General features: G+C 49.1%; 1 protein-coding gene across 7 annotated transcripts in view; it reads right to left on the reverse strand.

The window, feature by feature from the left end:
* LOC130295730 (phospholipid-transporting ATPase ID-like) overlaps positions 1 to 12,606 on the reverse strand; it is a 196,135-nt gene that overhangs the window by 169,373 nt on the left and 14,156 nt on the right. Inside the window, exon 1 of one of the 7 annotated variants that reach the window (XM_056546790.1) lies at positions 1,511 to 1,662. The exons of the other annotated variants lie outside the window; for them this stretch is intronic. The gene's annotated coding sequence lies outside the window, so the exon portion shown is untranslated. Of the gene's footprint in view, positions 1 to 1,510; positions 1,663 to 12,606 lie in introns of those variants that run through there. 7 annotated transcript variants of the gene reach the window in all.

Consider the following 12,606-nt stretch of genomic DNA (forward strand, 5'->3'; position numbering starts at 1 on the left):
TTGTAGAAGACTACAACTCCCAGCATGCCGTTGGCTGTCCGGGTATGTTGGAAGTTGCAATTTGCAACAGCTGAAGATCTGCAGAATATTGTTGCAAGACAGACTGAGCTCTGCTACATATACATCCTTTGTACTAACTTCACAACCGTATATAACAAACATCACAAGAATCTTGTTACATTGTATTGATATAGTAGCATGCTGTTCTGCTTCATATTAGGGCAGTGTTTCCCGACCAGGGTGCCTCCAGCTGCTGCAAAACTACAACTCCCAGCATGCCTTTGGCATGCTGGGAGTTGTAGTTTTGCAACAGCTGGAGATCTGCAGAACATTGTTACAAGACAGACTGAGCTCTGCTACATGTGCATTATCCTATTTATTCACTTTACAAAGAAATATAACAAACCCCATCCAGAACAGAGAAAGGTCTTGATACATTGTATCAATATTATGCTGTCCTGGTCAGCTACAGCAGGGTTTTCCAACCAGTGTGCCTCAAGCTGTTGCAAAACTACAACTCCCAGCATGCACGTTCACATAAGGGCAGTGTTACCTAACCAGTGTGCCTCCAGCTGTTACAAAACTACAACTCCCAGCATGCATGTTCACATAAGGGCAGTGTTATCTAACCATTGTGCCTTCAGCTGTTGCAAAACTACAACTCCCAGCATGCACGTTTACATTATAGAAGTGTTCCAAACCAGTGTGCCTCAAGCTGTTACAGAACTACAACTCCCAGCATGCATGTTCACATAAGGGCAGTGTTGCCCAACCAGTGTGCCTCCAGCTGTTACAGAACTACAACCCCCAGCATGCATGTTCACATAAGGGCAGTGTTGCCCAACCAGTGTGCCTCCAGCTGTTACAAAACTACAACTCCCAGCATTCATGTTCACATAAGGGCAGTGTTGCCCAACCAGTGTGTCTCCAGCTGTTACAAAACTACAACTCCCAGCATGCACGTTTACATAAGGGCAGTGTTGCCCAACCAGTGTGCCTCCAGCTGTTACAAAACTACAACTCCCAGCATGCACGTTTACATAAGAGAAGTGTTGTCCAACCAGTCTGCCTCCAGATGTTGCAAAACTACAACTTCCAGCATGCACGTTTACATAAAAGAAGTGTTCCAAACCAGTGTGCCTCCAGCTGTTACAAAACTACAACTCCCAGCATGCACGTTCACATAAGGGCAGTGTTGCCCAACCAGTGTCCAGCTGTTGCAAAACTACAACTCCCAGCTGCACGGGCATGCTGGGAGTGGTAGTTTTGCAACAGCTGGACCCACACTGGTTGGGGAAACACTGCCTTAGTGTCAGAGGGATGTATACAGCAGCACGTGTATTACTACTCCCATCCACCAGTGTTTTATCAGTACCCCCTCCCCCTGGAATGTGAGTAACATTCTGAGCCCCCCAGGAGGGGAGTGCTAACTGGAGGACACCCCTAAAATTGCAACGCTTCTTCTTCCTCCTTCCCCCAGATCAAGACCCCCATAGAGGGAGCACCTTACCCAGTATTAGGGCTTCAGGCTGTCCCTTGGTCCCCCATCTCCCTGGTTGCTCCTCCTCACAGAGTGAGAGGCACTGAGTGCTGGAGAGAGTCCAGGCTCAGGCTGTTTCCTGAAGATACTGAATGGCTGCTGCGCCGCACTCACTGTAAACAGGCTGAGGAAGTTACAACACTCCACACAGTCCAGTCCTTCCCACTGAGGGTGAGGCCCCAAGAATACTGAGCGCAGCGAGGAGCTTCCCCGCCAGACACCCCTGAAAAGAGATAGACACCTCCTGCAATATAGTGACCCCCCCCCCCCCCCCACATACCAAGGAGCTTCCCTGCCAGACACCCCTGAAAAGAGATAGACACCTCCTGCAATATAGTGACCCCCCACATACCAAGGAGCTTCCCCGCCAGACACCCCTGAGAAGAGATAGACACCTTCTGCAATATAGTGACCCCCCCCCCCCACATACCAAGGAGCTTCCCTGCCAGACACCCCTGAAAAGAGATAGACACCTCCTGCCATATAGTGAACCCCCCCCACATATCAAGGAGCGTCCCTGCCAGACACCCCTGAAAAGAGAGACACCTCCTGCAATATAGTGACCTCCCACACACCAATGAGCATCCCTGCCAGACACCCCTGAAAAGAGATAGACACCTCCTGCAATATAGTGAACCCCCCCCACATACCAAGGAGCGTCCCTGCCAGACACCCCTGAAAAGAGAGACACCTCCTGCAATATAGTGAACCCCCCCCCCCCCCACATACCAAGGAGCGTCCCTGCCAGACACCCCTGAAAAGAGATAGACACCTCCTGCAATATAGTGGCCCCCCCATACCAAGGAGCTTTCCCGCCAGACACCCCTGAAAAGAAATAGACACCTCCTGCAATATAGTGACCCCCCATACCAAGAAGCTTCCCCGCCAGACACCCCTGAAAAGAGAGACACCTCCTGCGATATAGTGACCCCCCCATACCAAGGAGCATCCCTGCCAGACACCCCTGAAAAGAGATAGACACCTCCTGCAATATAGTGACCCCCACATACCAATGAGCATCCCTGCCAGACACCCCTGAAAAGAGATAGACACCTTCTGCAATATAGTGACCCCCCACATACCAATGAGCATCCCTGCCAGACACCCCTGAAAAGAGATAGACACCTCCTGCAATATAGTGACCCCCCCCCCCCCCCATGCCAGGGAGCTTCCCTGCCAGACACCTCTGAAAAGAGATAGACACCTCCTGCAATATAGTGACCCCCGCCCCCACATACCAAGGAGCTTCCCTGCCAGACACCCCTGAAAAGAGATAGACACCTTCTGCAATATAGTGCCCCCCCCATACCAAGGAGCTTTCCCGCCAGACACCCCTGAAAAGAATTAGACACCTCCTGCAACATAGTGACCCCCCCCCCCCCATACCAAGGAGCATCCCTGCCAGACACCCCTGAAAAGAGATAGACACCTCCTGCAATATAGTGACCCCCACATACCAAGAAGCTTCCCCGCCAGACACCCCTGAAAAGAGAGACACATCCTGCGATATAGTGACCCCCATACCAAGGAGCTTCCCTGCCAGACACCCCTGAAAAGAGATAGACACCTCCTGCAATATAGTGACCCCCCCATACCAAGGAGCTTCCCCGCCAGACACCCCTGAAAAGAGATAGACACCTCCTGCAATATAGTGACCCCCCCACATACCAATGAGCATCCCTGCCAGACACCCCTGAAAAGAGATAGACACCTCCTGCAATATAGTGACCCCCATACCAAGGAGCATCCCTGCCAGACACCCCTGAAAAGAGATTGACACCTCCTGCAATATAGTGACCCCCCCCCCCCCATACCAAGGAGCTTCCCTTCCAGAAACCCCTGAAAAGAGATAGGCATCTCCTGCAATATAGTGCCCCCCCGCCACATACCAAGGAGCGTCCCTGCCAGACACCCCTGAAAAGAGATAGACACCTCCTGCAATAAAGTGACCCCCCCCCCCCCACATACCAAGGAGCTTCCCTGCCAGACAACCCTGAAAAGAGATAGACACCTCCTGCAATAAAGTGACCCCCCCCCCCCCCCCCCACATACCAAGGAGCTTCCCTGCCAGGCAACCCTGAAAAGAGATAGACACCTCCTGCAATGAAGTGACCCCCCCCCCCCCCCCCCCCATACCAAGGAGCTTCCCAGCCAGACACCCCTGAAAAGAGATAGACACCTCCTGCAATATAGTAAACTCCCCCCCCCCACATACCAAGGAGCTTCCCTGCCAGACACCCCTGAAAAGAGAGACACCTCCTGCGATATAGTGAGTATGTGTGTGTATGTATGTGCGTGTGTATATATATGTATGTATATGTGTGTGTGTGTGTGTGTGTATGTATGTATGTATGTATGTGTGTGTGTGTATATATATATATATATATATGTGTATATGTATGTGTGTATGTATGTGTGTATGTATGTGTGTGTGTGTATATATGTATGTGTATATATGTGTATATGTATGTGTGTATGTATGTGTGTATGTATGTGTGTGTGTGTGTATATATGTATGTATATATATGTGTATATGTATGTGTGTATGTATGTATGTATGTGTGTGTGTGTATATATGTATGTATATATATGTGTATATGTATGTGTGTATGTATGTGTGTATGTATGTGTGTGTGTGTGTGTGTGTGTATGTGTGTATGTTCCAGCATCACGTCCAAACGGTTAAAGATATTAACATGAAACTTGGCACACATGTTACTTATATGTCAACAACAAACATAGGATAGGTGATTTAACCCTTACTCACCCCCATTTGCCAGGGGCGGGGTTTATGTTTAAAGTCCCATACAAGTCTATGGGAAATATATGTTACTGCATAACTTCCAAACGGCTGGAGATATTTCGATAATACTTGGTCACATGTTACTTATATGTCTACTTAAAATATAGGATAATTAATTTAACCCTTAACTACCCCCATTTGTGAGGGTCGGGGTTTTTGTTTAAAGTCCCATGCAAATCAATGGGAAATGTATGTTCCCACATAACTTCCGTACGGCTGGAGATATTTCAATAATAACTGGTACACATATAACTTATATGTTGAATAAAAATATATAATAGTTAAATTAACCCTTATCTACACCCTTATGCAAGTATATGGGACTTCCAGTACCTTACTCCACAAGCTCCGCTCTGCATCTCCTGGTGAATGTGACAGTCCGGCTTGCAAGACACACCCCATCTCTCAAAGACACGCCCGCATTTAAGCCCCACCCCTTTTATTATCTACCCTTTTTGTGCATTGGTCTGCTTGCAAATCACGCCCAGTACCACAAAGCCACGCCCCCTTCTATTTTCAATTTACAATATCTTCATCACAAATCAGTCCCACCTGAGGACCGGATATGAGGATGGGACATAAGGATGGGATATGAGGTCGGGATATGGGGACAGGATATGAGGACGGGATATGGGGACAGGATATGAGGTCAGGATATGAGGACGGTATATGAGGTCAGGATATAAGGACGGGATATGAGGTAGAGATGTGAGGACAGGATATACGGACGGGATAAGAGGACGGGATATGAGGAAGGAATAACGTCACAAATACAAGGGATTATTGCCATCTGCCCTTAGGGTAACAACATCTGCCCTCATCCCACCCCGTTACCACATTATTATATAATTAATATTATTATTATGTATTATTATGAATATGTATAATAATTATGATAATCTTAGTGCCATATGTATAAGGGTTTTAAATACATATCATAACACAAATGCAAGTTAAATACACAGAGTGCACTTTCTGCATCACTGACACCACTCTCTGTGCGCAGTCCTTTCATTATGATTATTATTATTTTTTATTATTTGTATTATTATTATTATTGTTATTATTATTTTATTTTCATTATAGTGCCATACGTATGAAAAGGTCCAAAGTGCACCGGAATACTCTGCTTTGCAAGACGTGACCCTCAAAATATACTCACACCCCCTGTAACACTGACACTTCCCACACCGCACTCACACTCCTAGAATACAGTGCAGGCCTCCTGTATTACTGACACCTTCTCATACTATATAGGGTGCAACCGCACTATACTGCACACTGCTAGGAGTATCCCCAACACTCCCAAAATGTAGCTCAGTCAACCCATAGTGCACTGACACCTACTGTATTGCTGACAAAGGCAGAACATGGACATTTTACTTCCTAGGTGCCTCTGTGATGTTCCAGTACGGGATATGCTCCTACAGTCCTGTCAGGTTGAGTCCTTTTACGTCTTCAGGGCTCTCCTGCAGTGTACCCCCCTAATGTGTATAAGTTATATACTAAGGGTAAAGGACCTTTGATATGGGTAAAGGACCTTTGATATGGTCACATGGTTGTTAGTCACATGATAAGGGTTGTCACATGTTTGAGTCACATGTTTTGTTACCCAGAGAGCACCAGGTGACCAGATGATCCGCAGCTAGCCTATAAGCTCCTTGCTCAGCCCCCTTTATAAAAGGTACTACAATCACTCTCTGAGGTCAAGTCCAGTCCAGACGTCTCAGAGCCAGTGTCCAGCACATCTGGAGGCCTCAAGCCTAAATTACAGCCATAAGTCAGTAAGTCAAGTCATCTATGTCTGCTGTCACTATCTTCAATCAACTCAAGTCAGTTATAGTCAGCGAGGCTGTCCTAAAGTCTGTAAAATCACTGCAAGTCTCAACAAGCTGCGAGGTCCCACGTGTTACTGGTGTCACGATTCGGCTGGCTGGAGGTGGATCCTCTGTGCCAGAGAGGGATTGGCGTGGACCGTGCTAGTGGACCGGTTCTAAGTCACTACTGGTGTTCACCAGAGCCCGCCGCAAAGCGGGATGGTCTTGCAGCGGCGGTAGCAACCAGGTCGTATCCACCAGCAACGGCTCAACCTCTCTGACTGCTGAAGATAGGCGCGGTACAAGGGAGTAGACAAGAGCAAGGTCGGACGTAGCAGAAGGTCAGGGCAGGCAGCAAGGATCGTAGTCAGGGGCAACGGCAGGAGGTCTGGAACACAGGCTAGGAACACACAAGGGAACGCTTTCACTGGCACAATGGCAACAAGATCCGGCGAGGGAGTGCAGGGGAAGTGAGGATAAGTAGGAAGTGCACAGGTGAAAATACTGATTACGCCTGCTGCGCCAATCAGTGGCGCAGCGGCCCTTTAAATCGCAGAGACCCGGCGTGCGCGCGCCCTAAGGAGCGGGGCCGCGCGCGCCGGGACAACACAGACGGGGAACGGGTCAGGTACGGGAGCCAAGATGCGCATCGCGAGCGGGCGCGTCCCGCATCGCGAATCGCATCCCGGCTGGGAGTAATATCGCAGCGCACCCGGTCAGCAGGTCTGACCGGGGCGCTGCGAATGAGAGAACGCTGCGAGCGCTCCGGGGAGGAGCGGGGACCCGGAGCGCTCGGCGTAACAGTACCCCCCCCCCTTGGGTCTCCCCCTCTTTTTGGAGCCTGAGAACCTGAGGATAAGACTTTTGTCCAGGATGTTGTGCTCAGGTTCCCAGGATCTCTCCTCTGGGCCGCAATTCTCCCAGTCAACCAAGAAGAATCTTTTACCTCTGACCGTCTTGGATGCTAGAATCTCCTTCACAGAAAAGACGTCAGAAGATCCGGAGACTGGAGTGGGAGAAACAACTTTGGGAGAGAAGCGGTTAAGGATGAGTGGTTTAAGGAGAGAGACATGGAAGGCATTGGGAATACGGAGAGGAGGAAGAAGGAGTTTGTAAGAGACAGGGTTGATCTGGCACTTGATTTTGAAAGGACCGAGATAGCGTGGTCCCAGTTTATAACTGGGGACACGAAAGCGGACATATTTAGCAGAGAGCCATACCTTGTCTCCGGGAGCAAAAATGGGGGGAGTTCTTTTTTTATCAGCAAATCTTTTCATCCGGGATGAAGCCTGTAAAAGAGAATTTTGGGTCTCTTTCCATATGGTGGAAAGATCACGAGTCACTTCATCCACAGCGGGCAAACCAGAGGGCAAGGGAGTAGGGAGGGAAGGAAGAGGGTGACGGCCGTACACCACGAAAAATGGGGATTTAGCAGAAGATTCGGAGACTCTGAAGTTGTATGAGAATTCGGCCCATGGTAGAAGATCTGCCCAGTCATCCTGGCGGGAGGAAACAAAATGCCGTAAATAGTCACCCAGGACCTGATTAATTCTTTCTACTTGCCCATTGGATTGGGGATGATAAGAAGAAGAGAAGTTTAATTTGATCTTGAGCTGTTTACAGAGGGCCCTCCAGAATTTAGACACGAATTGGACGCCTCTATCCGAGACGATATGCGTGGGCAATCCATGAAGGCGAAAAATGTGTACAAAAAATTGCTTTGCCAACTGAGGCGCTGAAGGAAGACCAGGAAGAGGAATAAAATGTGCCATCTTGGAAAATCGATCAACGACCACCCAAACAACTGTGTTGCCACGGGATGAGGGCAAGTCCGTAATAAAGTCCATACCAATCTGTGACCAAGGCTGTTCAGGAACAGGCAGAGGAAGAAGGAGACCAGCAGGCTTCTGGCGAGGAGTCTTATCCCGGGCACAGACAGTACAGGCCCGCACGAAATCAACAACATCCGTCTCCAGAGTCGGCCACCAATAAAATCGAGAGATGAGTTGCAAGGATTTTTTGATGCCCGCATGGCCTGCGAGATGGGAGGAGTGTCCCCATTTGAGAATCCCGAGACGCTGGCGTGGAGAAACGAAGGTCTTCCCTGGAGGAGTTTGCCTGATGGAAGCTGGAGAAGTGGAGATCAGACAGTCCGGAGGAATGATGTGTTGCGGAGAGACCTCTACTTCAGAGGCATCAGAAGAACGAGAGAGGGCATCGGCCCTAATGTTCTTGTCAGCAGGGCGAAAATGGATTTCAAAGTTAAAACGGGCAAAGAACAACGACCACCTGGCCTGGCGAGGGTTCAGTCGTTGGGCAGACTGGAGATAGGAGAGATTCTTGTGATCAGTGTATATGATAACTGGAAATTTTGATCCCTCCAGCAGGTGCCTCCATTCCTCAAGTGCCAATTTAATGGCCAGTAGTTCTCGATCACCAATGGAGTAGTTTCTCTCCGCCGGAGAGAAGGTCCTAGAAAAAAACCCACAAGTAACAGCATGCCCGGAAGAATTTTTTTGTAGAAGGACAGCTCCAGCTCCCACTGAGGAGGCATCTACCTCCAATAGGAAGGGTTTAGATGGGTCAGGTCTGGAGAGCACGGGAGCAGAAGAAAAGGCAGACTTGAGATGTTTAAATGCGTCTTCCGCTTGGGGAGACCAGGACTTGGGATTGGCATTTTTCTTGGTTAAAGCCACGATAGGAGCCACAATAGTGGAAAAGTGTGGAATAAATTGTCTGTAATAATTGGCAAACCCCAAAAAACGTTGGATAGCACGGAGTCCGGAGGGGCGTGGCCAATCTAAGACGGCAGAGAGTTTATCTGGGTCCATTTGTAGTCCCTGGCCAGAGACCAAGTATCCTAGGAAAGGAAGAGATTGACATTCAAAGAGACATTTCTCCATTTTGGCATAGAGTTGATTGTCCCGAAGTCTCTGAAGAACCATGCGGACATGCTGGCGGTGTTCTTCTAAGTTGGCAGAAAAAATCAGAATATCGTCCAGATAAACCACAACACAGGAATATAGGAGATCACGAAAAATTTCATTAACAAAGTCTTGGAAGACGGCAGGGGCGTTGCACAGGCCAAAGGGCATGACCAGATACTCAAAGTGTCCATCTCTGGTGTTAAATGCAGTTTTCCATTCGTCCCCCTCCCTGATGCGGATGAGATTATAAGCCCCCCTTAAGTCCAGTTTGGTAAAGATGTGGGCACCTTGTAGGCGATCAAAGAGTTCCGAGATAAGAGGTAAGGGGTAGCGTTTTTTTACCGTGATTTTATTAAGTCCGCGGTAATCAATGCAAGGAGGTAGGGAGCCATCTTTTTTGGACACAAAAAAAAATCCAGCTCCGGCAGGAGAGGAGGACTTGCGGATAAACCCCTTTTTTAAATTCTCCTGGATGTACTCTGACATGGCAAGAGTCTCTGGAGCAGACAGAGGATAGATTCTGCCCCGGGGTGGAGTAGTACCCGGGAGGAGGTCAATAGGACAGTCATAAGGCCTGTGAGGAGGTAAAGTCTCAGCTTGCTTTTTGCAAAAAACGTCAGCATAGTCCATATAAGCCTTAGGAAGACCGGATACAGGGGGAACCACAGGGTCACGGCAGGGAGTACTGGGAACAGGTTTAAGAAAGTCCTTGAGACAAGAAGTACCCCAGTTCTTGATTTCTCCTGTGGACCAATCAAGTGTTGGGGAATGGCGTTGAAGCCACGGTAATCCAAGAAGAATTTCAGAAGTGCAGTTGGAGAGGACCAAAAATTCAATTTTTTCGTGATGAGGTCGGCGACAACTGGCAGTGGGACTTCAGCGGGATCCATGGCCGGATCTACTGTCACGATTCGGCTGGCTGGAGGTGGATCCTCTGTGCCAGAGAGGGATTGGCGTGGACCGTGCTGGTGGACCGGTTCTAAGTTGCTACTGGTATTCACCAGAGCCCGCCGCAAAGCGGGATGGTCTTGCAGCGGCGGTAGCAACCAGGTCGTATCCACCAGCAACGGCTCAACCTCTCTGACTGCTGAAGATAGGCGCGGTACAAGGGAGTAGACAAGAGCAAGGTCGGACGTAGCAGAAGGTCAGGGCAGGCAGCAAGGATCGTAGTCAGGGGCAACGGCAGGAGGTCTGGAACACAGGCTAGGAACACACAAGGGAACGCTTTCACTGGCACAATGGCAACAAGATCCGGCGAGGGAGTGCAGGGGAAGTGAGGATAAGTAGGAAGTGCACAGGGGAAAATACTGATTAGGCCTGCTGCGCCAATCAGTGGCGCAGCGGCCCTTTAAATCGCAGAGACCCGGCGCGCGCGCGCCGGGACAACACAGACGGGGAACGGGTCAGGTACGGGAGCCGAGATGCGCATCGCGAGCGGGCGCGTCCCGCATCGCGAATCGCATCCCGGCTGGGAGTAATATCGCAGCGCACCCGGTCAGCAGGTCTGACTGTGGCGCTGCGAATGCGAGCGCTCCGGGGAGGAGCGGGGACCCGGAGCGCTCGGCGTAACAACTGGTCACCTCTCTGGGATCCTGGCCTAGCTGTAAAGACTATTAGACCTGTTCAATAGTAAAGTTCCGAGCTTGGAGCACGCTGACGACATTTTCGCCGGGCGACCGCCCCGCCCGGCTCATCAATATTCATAACCCCCCTCCCTGCTCCTTTGCCCGTGTTAGTGTACAGCGCATGCGCCGCTTACTGTGTACTCCCGGAAGAGGCTCCCCCCCCCCCCCCCCCCGGCTTTTTACTTATCAAAGATGGCTGCGGCAGTAAGGCCGAGGGGAATACCGCTTCCGGGAGTACACAGTAAGCGGCGCATGCGCTGTACACTAACACGGGCAAAGGGGCAGGGAGGGGGGTTATGAATATTGATGAGCCGGGTGGAGCGGTCTCCCGGCGAAAATGACGTCAGGGTGCTCCAAGCACGGACCGGAGCTCCGCCCATGTCCTCATTAGCATAAATAGAAAAACGCAATTTGCGGCGGAACGACTTGGTGTATCTGGACAGTGTGAGTACCATTTTAATCAGCATCATCCACACTACCAGACTGTGTGACAGGTTTAGTGCAGGTGATACTACTGACTGATTGCCTTTCAATCTTTAGTATTTCCTTTACACACCACGTTTTGTACATACGGGTGCCGGATCCGGCGGGGAGAGGGGCAAACCGGGCGCTTCCATACCCCAGCCGAATCAGCCCGTGACTCCATTTACTTTAATGAGCCGACCGGAGTCAAACGGTGACTCCAGTCGGCTCAGTTTTGACCCGTATGTGGTTTTGGACCAGACCTAAAACCGTAGTATACTTGTTGTGTAGCAGCTCCCCCTGGAGGATTCTCTTCTGTGTTGCATGATGTTCTTTATTCCTGATGGAACCATGGCCATTCCATGAAGCCTGTATTCTGCCAATGCGGTATAACCCCTTGTGGATGCAGTAAATTTGTCTTTTATTCTACAGGTATGTTTACGGCCAAAATGGGCCTGGTCCTTAAGGAGTTAATGCCTGACCAGAACAGTAATGGGATATCAAATCCAGGGGCTGAAAACTCATCCTGGCCTAGTGCTGCCCCCAGCAGGCTTTTTTACAGTACATCACTGTACATAGTCCTCTGTTTGTGAAACAAAGCATCACAAATGACTTGCCTAGCTCCTTACTGACACATTGCAACAAGCCCTCAGATGTACAGCATATGAAACGTCTAGGTTGATGGTGAGCTATTTTGGATTTAAAGGGGTACATCATAGGAAAAAAAATCAAATCAACTGGTGTTAGAAAGTTGTACAGATTTATAAATTACTTCTATTAAAAAATCTTAATCCTTCCAGTACTTATCAGCTGCTGTATGCTCCAGAGGAAGTTGTGTAGTTCTTTTCAGTCTGTGCACAGTGCTCTCTGCTAACACCTCTGTCAGTGTCAGGAACTGTGGTTTGCTATAGGGATTTGCTTCTGCTTTGGACTTGACATGCACAGAGGTGTCAGCAGAGAGCACTGTGGTCAAAATGGAAAGAACTACACAACTTACTCTGGAGGATACAGCAGCTGATAAGTACTGGAAGGATTAATTTTTTTAACGCAAAAAATTATTTACAAATCTGTTTAACTTTCTGGCATGAGTTATTAGTAGACATTTTTTTTCTCCAGAGTACCCCTTTAAGCCTTCCCCTACTTATCAGCTGCTGTATGTTCCAGGGGAAGTTGTGTAGTTCTTTCCAGTCTGACCACAGTGCTCACTGCTGGGGAATTGCTCCTACAGTTCCGGACACAGACAAAGGTGGCAGCAGAGAGCACTTTGGTCAGATTGGAAAGAACTACACAACTTCCTCTGGAGCGTACAGCAGCTGATAAGTACTGGAAGGCTTAAAGGGGTACTCTGGAGAAAAAGAAAAAAAAATGTCTACTAAGAACTCATGCCAGAAAGTTAAACAGATTTGTAAATTACTTTTTACGTTAAAAAAAA

The sequence above is a fragment of the Hyla sarda genome, chromosome 1 (genome assembly GCF_029499605.1).
Source record: "Hyla sarda isolate aHylSar1 chromosome 1, aHylSar1.hap1, whole genome shotgun sequence".
Classification (NCBI taxonomy): Eukaryota; Metazoa; Chordata; class Amphibia; order Anura; family Hylidae; genus Hyla; species Hyla sarda.